The 8,719-nt window shown below is 51.2% G+C and overlaps 1 long non-coding RNA gene across 1 annotated transcript; it reads right to left on the bottom strand.

Moving 5' to 3' along the window:
- Nucleotides 1-409: 409 nt before the first annotated feature.
- Nucleotides 410-8,103, bottom strand: LOC309679251. Its single transcript, XR_014269822.1, has 5 exons — nucleotides 7,995-8,103; nucleotides 6,560-6,618; nucleotides 5,971-6,029; nucleotides 2,533-2,628; nucleotides 410-591 (listed from the first exon to the last, which is right to left on the bottom strand). It is a non-coding gene; the product is annotated as an uncharacterized lncRNA (long non-coding RNA).
- Between the last annotated feature and the right edge of the window lie 616 nt (nucleotides 8,104-8,719).

Raw genomic sequence — 8,719 nt, 5'->3', positions numbered from 1 at the left:
TGTTTAAAAATATTTTGACACTAATATCTTTTTATAAGTAACTTTACAAAATCTTTTTTATATTCTAAAATCCTTTATGTAAGACAGAATCACAGAATGGTTAGAGATACAGGTTTTTATTTTGAACTCCTTTAATATACATAAATATTATCCATCAATATATATAAAATTAGAGATTTTTCTCTATTTCAATGCCTCATGCATATAGTTACAGGGTTTCATGTTTTTTAATCCCCAAATGAATTGTCAGACATTTTGGGGCTATGACCCACCTCTTTTGGGGCAACGCCCCACCTCTTTTGGGGCAACGCCCCACCTCTTTTGGGGCAACGCCCACATGACACCACCCCCCCCTCCATCCCCCACTCACCTGCTCCTCCACCGCATAATTGTCACCCTGGGCTGCCCCAAATGACATCATCACCAACACTGACTCACACACACCCCTTTTTATTCCCACACACACACAAAAGGCACAAAGCCACCAGACCCAGGGCTGGCCCTGTCCCCTCAGGGCGCTCAACCACCAGCAGGCAAACCTGGGCAGGGGGGATGTCTGTTGAGCGTCACCAGACCCATATGGCAAGACACCTGAAAAACAAAAAGCCCCAATTATATTTCAGCAGATGATTAACAAAGAGCACATATGAAATCAGAGGAATTCCCTCAGACCAAGGGATGGGACAGCAGCTGACCTAAAGGACTTCACAGAAACAGCTCAGCAGCAAATACAGCATGGCCTTTCAAAGCCAGAGTGACAGGAACTCTTCCAGTCAGTATTAAGACTAATCGGTGCCACTCTGAACACGTTCCAAGCACGACAGTAAACCCTCGGGCTGGCCCTGAGAAACGCCTCCTCCCTTCCTCATGGTGCTGCTGCGAGGACCTCTCCCTGCCAGGCTGTTACACAGGACTGTGCTGTGACCAGAGTCGACGCAACGGACCCCCTCAAACAGCTACAGCTCTCGCACCACTGCTGCTGCTGCACACCTTGCTGGGATGATAGATCCGAAAGGGCAGGGTAAAACTCTGAAGAGAGCAATGAACAAGAAAGAACAAAGCTCAGTCATTCGCTTCATGCTGAAAAGGTGCACATACGCTTATAGATAGATATATCTATCTCTAATAAAAAAACTGACACTGTGAAGGTATTTGACATGCCTTTGGCACTAATTGAACTTGCCCAGCTGTCAGTTGATACCATTAAACTGTCCATCTCCAAAATACACAGCTATAATTTGACTCAGGGGCTTTTGGGTGCTGCACAGTTCAGAGGGACATCTGGCCAGCTGCCCTGTCCAGGAGAGATGCTACTGAACCGCCAGGAAAACATGCTGCTGACAGCCAGACAGAAATCAAGACCTTCAGAGCACTCCATCTAAATATTGGCAATAAAACCCTGCTAACATTCGGTTGCCTCTTTTTAAATATTTTCTTTTTTTACATTTTTTTTAAATCCCCGTTTTTAAAGCTTTAGAACAAATACCTAACTGCCTTAAGTACATCTAATACATTGTATGCTACAGCCATTTGGCAGCTGCAGTTAAAGCAATGCAAATCAGTTTGTAAATTATACAATTTTAACCTTTTTTAAACTTCAGTTAAGGATAGAAAAATCAGCAAGATAAAAAATCCCCCACGTGGTTTTACTGGGGAGGGAGGAGGGGGGATCAAATCCTCGGTCCTGCAATCCATAAGGCTACCAAAAAGGACCAGCAGATGGGCTGATGCTTTTGGCTGTGCTGAACGTTCAGAGGAATATGTTGTTATGACATCTCACCTGTTACAACTGAGAACCCAAAGACCTGCGATGCCATCAAATTCGGAAGATGGGCTGTGCTTCGGCCTTGGGAAGGAAATTGACTTTTTCCTGTTGTTTTTTTGTTTTGGGTTTGTTTTTTGTTTGGTTTTTTTTTTTTTTTTTCAAAAGAGAGTGCAAAATCTTGTTGCCAAACAAGGACGTTACAGAAGCAATAACTCACGAAAACCACATCGGGACTCGCTGTCACCAGTTACAAGGCTGTAATGCTTCCTGGAAAAACCCAGAAAACACACAGAGGCCACGCCGATTTGTCCTGCTTTGTCCATGTCTCTTCCCTGACCTCGACTGCTTTTTGTACACAGGCTAGTATCTCCGTATAGTTTTCCAATACCACTGGAAGATATTTGAAAAACTTGTTGACCGAAAAAGCATATAGCTTTTATAATGAAAACAAAGTCTATTTCTTCGGAACACCTGAATCCTTATGAACACTTTCTTCCCTCTTTTAGTACAACATTATTTTCACAGTCCCAGTTAACGGTAAGTGCACAGAAAGAGAAGATTACGCTTTCGGGAAGAGAAAATAAGCGGAGGGAAGCAAGCTTTGCATGGGCATAACATGCTCCAGAACACACCTTGGTTTTAGTATTTGTGGTCAAACATTTCATAGAAAAACTACAAGAGGAGAGTTGGCACATCCTTCACATTAACTTCAGATTCCGCACAAGAAGGACCTTCGGGAAAAACACAGACATGCATGGGAGATGTACCTGGTCCTCACAGACCACTCTGGATCCTTTCCGTCTGTCCCGTACCGTCACGGCAGAAGAAAGGGCGACCGTGGAGAAAGGCTGGCCGTTGACAATCTGCCGAGAGAGGAAAAAACCCGTGAACGCAAAGCCGGGTAGGAATGTCAAGCTGCCTTCTTCCCTAAAGGTTTGCCAAAACGACAGCTGAGCAGAGGAAAAAGTATTTGTCATCACCTTTGGGACGCTTCTTGGTGCAGGCCATGAGAGCTCTTGCATGTTTTAGACAACCCTGCCTTTTGTTGACTCACCAGCAGCTTTAGTTGCACTACAGCCACCTTCCCAGCTGCACGCAGGTGACAGACACACACACACACGTATGTTGCCTCAAGCCTACGTACAGCCAAGGTTTCCTCACCCTAGACGGACCGAGGTGAAGATTTTTGTTAAAGGGTACAGCAACCCACCGGCCCACTGAACTGCCTCTTGCCAAAAAGGCAATGATTTTTTCCAGGCTCTTTCTCCAGACGGTCAAGAGCTTTTAAAACTGCCGTTGCGCCACCAAACCTGCTCAGGGTCCCTGCCAGCTTTCGACTGCCCTCGGCCTTTCCGGGCACATGCTCTCTGCCATCTCCCCAAAGCAGGAGTATGGCACGCACCCAGACCCCAGGGCGACCCTGCCGGCACCCACAGACACCTCGCTCTTTGCACAAGGAGCCCCCGAGCATCCCTGCGAGCGCAGCCGCACGCGCAGGATCAGGTTCACTGACGCTGGTTTCAAGGGATGCCATTTCTGAAGCTTTGAACTGAAAGCCACCTCTTGACACCAGCCACAGCAGAAGTCATCCACAACGACAACTCCACAAAAAAGTAGTAACGCAAATTGCAAACCTGCAGCAGCAGCGGCTTCAGAGATACTTAGACCAGGAACAAGGGAGAAAAATAAAACAGCCTCATCTCACGTGCACGAAAGCAGCAGACAGAGAAAAGGGTCAGCCTTCGCAGCCCTTACAGAAAATAGGCATTCTCCTTCCCTTCCAAAACCTGTCTCTTAGGTCTAAATATCGCAGCACCACTGTGGCAATACTGAGGGTAGGGAACAACAGCCCTGCTGCTGGACATTTACAGAGCAGGACACATGGGTAGAGGGAAAGGTTTTGCCCCACACAACCCTGAGTTACCTGAAAGTTTACTTTTACCAAAAATAGCCACTTGGAACTGTGGGATAATTACTGGAGGTGACTTAGAAATTAAGTTATAGTCACATTTTGAAGAAAAGTACAGCATCGACAAAACCTCCAGGGGCAGAGTGCAGCTGGTGTGCAAAGGATACATTTCACAGTTTCCTGAGGTGACCTTAAACGTTAACGACATTGGAGGAGTCTGGTGCATTAACTCTAAGAGAAAAATGGTGCAGAGGATGGAGCAGATCGGAGACACTGCAGCCAAACTCTGTGATAAAATGGGAACTCGAGGGTCAAATGGAACCCTTGAAGGTCTTGTGGAACTGATAAGCTGCCTAATTGTTACCCTGAGCCAATGATCTGTCATTTTTTGACAAAATGCTATCCTTTGGGTGAGCTTTGCTCATTATAATGTCATTATAATGACCAAAACACACCTCCATCCCAAAAGCTACCCGCCTCCAAGGTGCGACTGCTCCTCATGGAGTCTGTGCTCTGAATTTTTCATAGTCTATACCTTTAAAAGTGAAACGAAAGAATTTTACACCAATCATAACAAAAGTATGTATGACTAGAGTCCATCAAGCTCCACCTGAAAGGTAGAAAATAGTATTAAATTAGCTTGAGATAGGAGGGATGTCAGGGAAGATACCAACACGGTTGGGGAAATACCATTGCTGACCACCCCTGACTTCTGGGATCAGTCGACGGGCTGAGCCTCTCTTCTCCCCCATAAGGACGCCTGTGAGTAAGATTTGAACACTTGGCTATACCAAACGCTTAGAAATCTCTATAGAGTTGTTTTATAACTTAGCGCATTTGTGGCCAGGCTATATTACTAACTTCTTTATTATTTGCACGTGGTTTGCAGACAGTAACTATCACCGGCAATCTAAAAGATCTTGTGTATCTGTTGCTTCAATAAACTACACTTTTCACCAATCCAGCCATGAGAGTTCATAGTGCACACGACCCAATTCCTTAAGTGAGGCCATACTAGTTCATGGAACGCAACTAGAATGAATTGTGTATGATGTTATTAGTGCATCTGTAATCGTGATAGTTCAATATACATATTGAGTGTGACTGGACTTTTAATGCCGAATTGGACATCTCTCAGAATTTAAGCCTAGCCACCCCCAGCCCTTCTGACAGGCTGGAACACAACAGGGTTTATTTTCTGCCAAATTACTTTGTCCTTTAACGCAACAGGAATGTACTGCCAAAGAACATTTGGCAATAAAACTTTGATGTGTTTGACACACACAATTTTGGGGGAACTCGCTATTTGCTTCCTGCTGCTGTTGTTATTCCTTCAGAAATCCTACCTGTAGCCAAGTTTTTCACTACCAATTCAAGCACTTCCCTTCCTGGTATTACCAGCACATTTACGCAGGCAATAACTTCCTTGCTCTGCTCAAATTAGCCAAAAGAAAGTTACAGCCATGAGAGAGGAGTCAAAAAGGGGAGGTCAGAGAGCAAAGGAGCTCTGCAGGCTGCCACCAGGCAACACTGCGCTCTGCTTTGGAAACCACACACATGCCCACACCCCCACACAAAACAAACCAAAGAAATCCCACCCACAAGGGTGCTGGGAGGAAATTAATGAAAGGGAACACCAGCAGGTGCACCATTGAGTGAAATTCAGCTTTAATGCTGACCATGTACTTAATAAACCCCCTGAGTAAACACCTCAATCCGCTGAACTACTCCTTTTCTGGAAGGACAACCTTTTTTTTTTTTTTACTTCAAAGTCCTAGATTGAAGGCTCCATGGAACAGAATGCGGGTTGAGCCACAGAAAAACACGCCATCAACAATCGAAGAACAAAAAGAGTCAAATAAAAATCAAGGGAAACATCAGTTTACATCATGTTTCATTCACTACATTTCTACTGGCACCTAGGTGCTCCAAAATTAACCATACTAACACCACAGACTCATAACAATTCAGTTACGCGGAGAAAAACAAAAGGCTATTTCCAACTTACCCATAAAATTAGCACGAACAAACAGAAGAGAAACACTGGACCCTAAAGAAGATATTGGGCAGCTCTTAGTTTATCCTAGAATAAAATTTGCTCTTTTACCCAAAAGGAAGACATTCCTAACTACCCAGACACCAATTCGGGAAGGAGGCACGCTCTGTTCACTGCAATTTTGCATCAGCTTTTCTGCGTTGGCAGCAGATTTGCCTTTTTTGAGGGTTTGACGTGGAGCACCTGTAGCACCCCTGAACTCGCAAACATTTCTCCCTGTTCCCCCAGCCCCACACGTACCTGAGCATCCAACGGAATCAACCCCGCAGGATTTTCTCCCCAGGACACGCAAGGGGACACTGGGAAAAGAAGAGGCGAGAAGTTACCCTGTTTGTCACAGCCAGCCCACAGGGACAAGCCGGGGGACCCCCAGCCCACCTCTGCCCTCGGGAGCAGGGCCCAGAGAGGAGCCAGGCGGGGATTTAACCCCCCAGGGAAGAGGCCAGGCTCCCCGCCAGCAGAAGGACCACTCGCCTCCCCCCTGCTTGTGGCTCCTCGCTGGGGACAGCCCAGCCTTCGCCCGGCCGCTCCTTTTCCTGACAAGCTCCAGCTACTTGCAACAGTCTGGGCTTTTGACAAGGGCGTACTTCAATCACCATCATAACTTGAGTACTGTGATTAAACACCACAGCTGTACATGGTATAAATATGAACTAGTTTGTATGACTAATTACTTAATAACTAAACAGCATACAAATAAGAGCTGGACTTGAAGACGAGAGGGTTCCCTCCAGAAACCCCCTCAGACATGGAGTTCAGCACACCCACTCGCGCACACTGAACTCGCAAACATGCCTCCCCGCTCCCCCAGCCCCACGCCTGCCATTACCTGAGCAGCCGGTGGAATCAACCCTGCAGGATTTTCTTCCCGGGACGCACAAGGGGACACTGGGAAAAGAGGAGGCGAGAAATGACCCTGTTTGTCACAGCCAGACAACGGGCACAAGCCGGGGGACTCCCACCCCTCCTCTGCCCTGGGGAGTGGGGCCCAGACAGGTGCCTGGCGCGGTTTTAACCCCCCGGCAAGAGGCCGGACTCCGCGCCGACAGAAGGACCACTCGCCTCCCCTCTGCTCGTGGCTCCTTGCTCGGGACAGCCCGGCCTGCGTCCGGCGGGTGCTGCAGCCAACACACGATGCGGCTAATTGCAGCTCCTGCTCATTACTGCTGCCGGGAGTCTTGCCGCTAACGCATGCTCCGGGCAGAGGACACCCCATCTGCCTCCGGCTCCTGCTTGCCAAGCCCTGGCTAACTGAAGCCCTGGCTCTGCACTGGAGCTCCAGCTGATGTCAGCTCCTCCTTACGAGCTCCAGCTGTTTGCAACAGACTGGGCTTTTGACCAGGTCATCAACCAATCACCGTCCTGACCTGAGCATTAGGGTTAAACACCATGGCTCTACACAGTATAAATATCGATACGTTTCTATGATTAACTACTTAATAACGATGCTACGCAATGTCCAAAGAAGAGCTGGATTCAGAGAGGAGAGGGCGTGCCGGGTCTGAAAAGCGCCTTTCCCCCCAGAGACACCGAGTTCAGCCTGCTGCACGCCGGCCTCCTGAACTCGGGGGTCCCACGGGACCAGATCCCCACCTCCGGGGAGGGTCCACGTACCCTGCCCACCCCCTTGCTTTCCCTCGCGGGTCCCAACGCCCTCCCGCCCCTCTCTGCCTTCCCCTGCCCCTTCAAAACCAGCCAAACTGGAGGCCGCTCTTGGCCCCCAAACCAGCTCCTTTAGTGCCTGTTTCTGAGCTCCAAACCTCAGCTGCTGGGCCCGTTCTCAAGCCCCAAAAACGCAGGGCTGCACCCCTGCTCCTCAGCCCAAAGCGACACAACTCCATCTGTTTCTGAGCCCCAAACCTGCCCCGGGAGCCTGCTTTCCAGCCCCCGGGGCAGAAGACCTGCTCTCCGTTTCGGGCCCCAAACCGGCTCACCCTCTCTGCTTCCTCACCCCCTCGGCAGCCCCCGCGGGCCGTGCTGAGGGCCGGGGCCAGCGCAGCCACCCTACAGCCCGCCACCCCCAGGGCCCACAGACGCTTTTGGGGAGCGCTGGGCAAGTGCGGAGGGCCCGACCCCACCGCGCTGCGGGGCAGCGCTAGCACGGCCCGGGCACCGCTTCACTATCGCCCTTTCGGCCTTTAGTTCTCCGGCACCACCAGCCCCGCAGCCCAAACGCCCCAGGCCGAAGGGACCCCGCGGGGAGCCGGGCCCAGCCACCCCCGCTCCGAGCCTACAGTGCCCCCCCCTTCTGCCCCCCCGCTCACCTTCACGCGCTCCAGCTGCCTCACGACGTGCTCGCGGCGGCCACGAGGGCCTCCCTTTCCCCCCGGGCTGCGCCGCTCCGACTTCGAACTGGGCGCCATTTTCCGCCAGTCCCCTCCGCTTCCGGAGAGCCCACGACGGCCCGCCCACGCCGCGCGCCCATTGGCCGCCGTCCGTAACCATTCCTTGGACCCTCGCTCCACTGGTCTGCTATGGCGTCAATCTGCACCGCGTCCCACCCCGACGACGCGATCCGACCAATCGAAGCGGGGCGCCCGCGCTGTGATTGGCCCTCCCTCCCGCCCCTCCGCCCCGGAGCGGTTACCATGGTGAAGAGGCACCTGCGGCGGCGCGGGGCCGTTGCCGGGGCGACGGGGAGGTGCGGCCGGGCCTGACGAAGGAGGGGCGGGAATTCACCACAACCCGGCCTTTGCTTCTTATAAACTTGAGAGGTTTGTGTGCCGCAGCACGAAATAAACCGGTTGCGCAGCCCGCCGCCCCCCCCGCCCCAGCGCTCCCTGGGGCCAGGCACTTCGAGGGGGGATGGGGCTCCAACAGCTCGGCGGGCAGCGGCCGCTGCGCCGGCGCGAGGGCCAGCCTCTGCGGGGGGGACGCGGTCCTAGAGGTGACGGGGGAGACTCCGGGGGAGGTCCGGCGACCTCGGGAGGCGCCGGGGCTCTGCGCCCGGCGGGGGTGCCCGTCTTCTTCCCCTCTCGCCTTTCGTCAG

Source organism: Vanellus vanellus, assembly GCF_965231255.1.
Source record: "Vanellus vanellus genome assembly, chromosome: 18".
Lineage (NCBI taxonomy): Eukaryota > Metazoa > Chordata > Aves > Charadriiformes > Charadriidae > Vanellus > Vanellus vanellus.
Note: the sequence above shows the minus strand (reverse complement) of the source record. Positions and strands in the feature narration are given on the sequence as shown.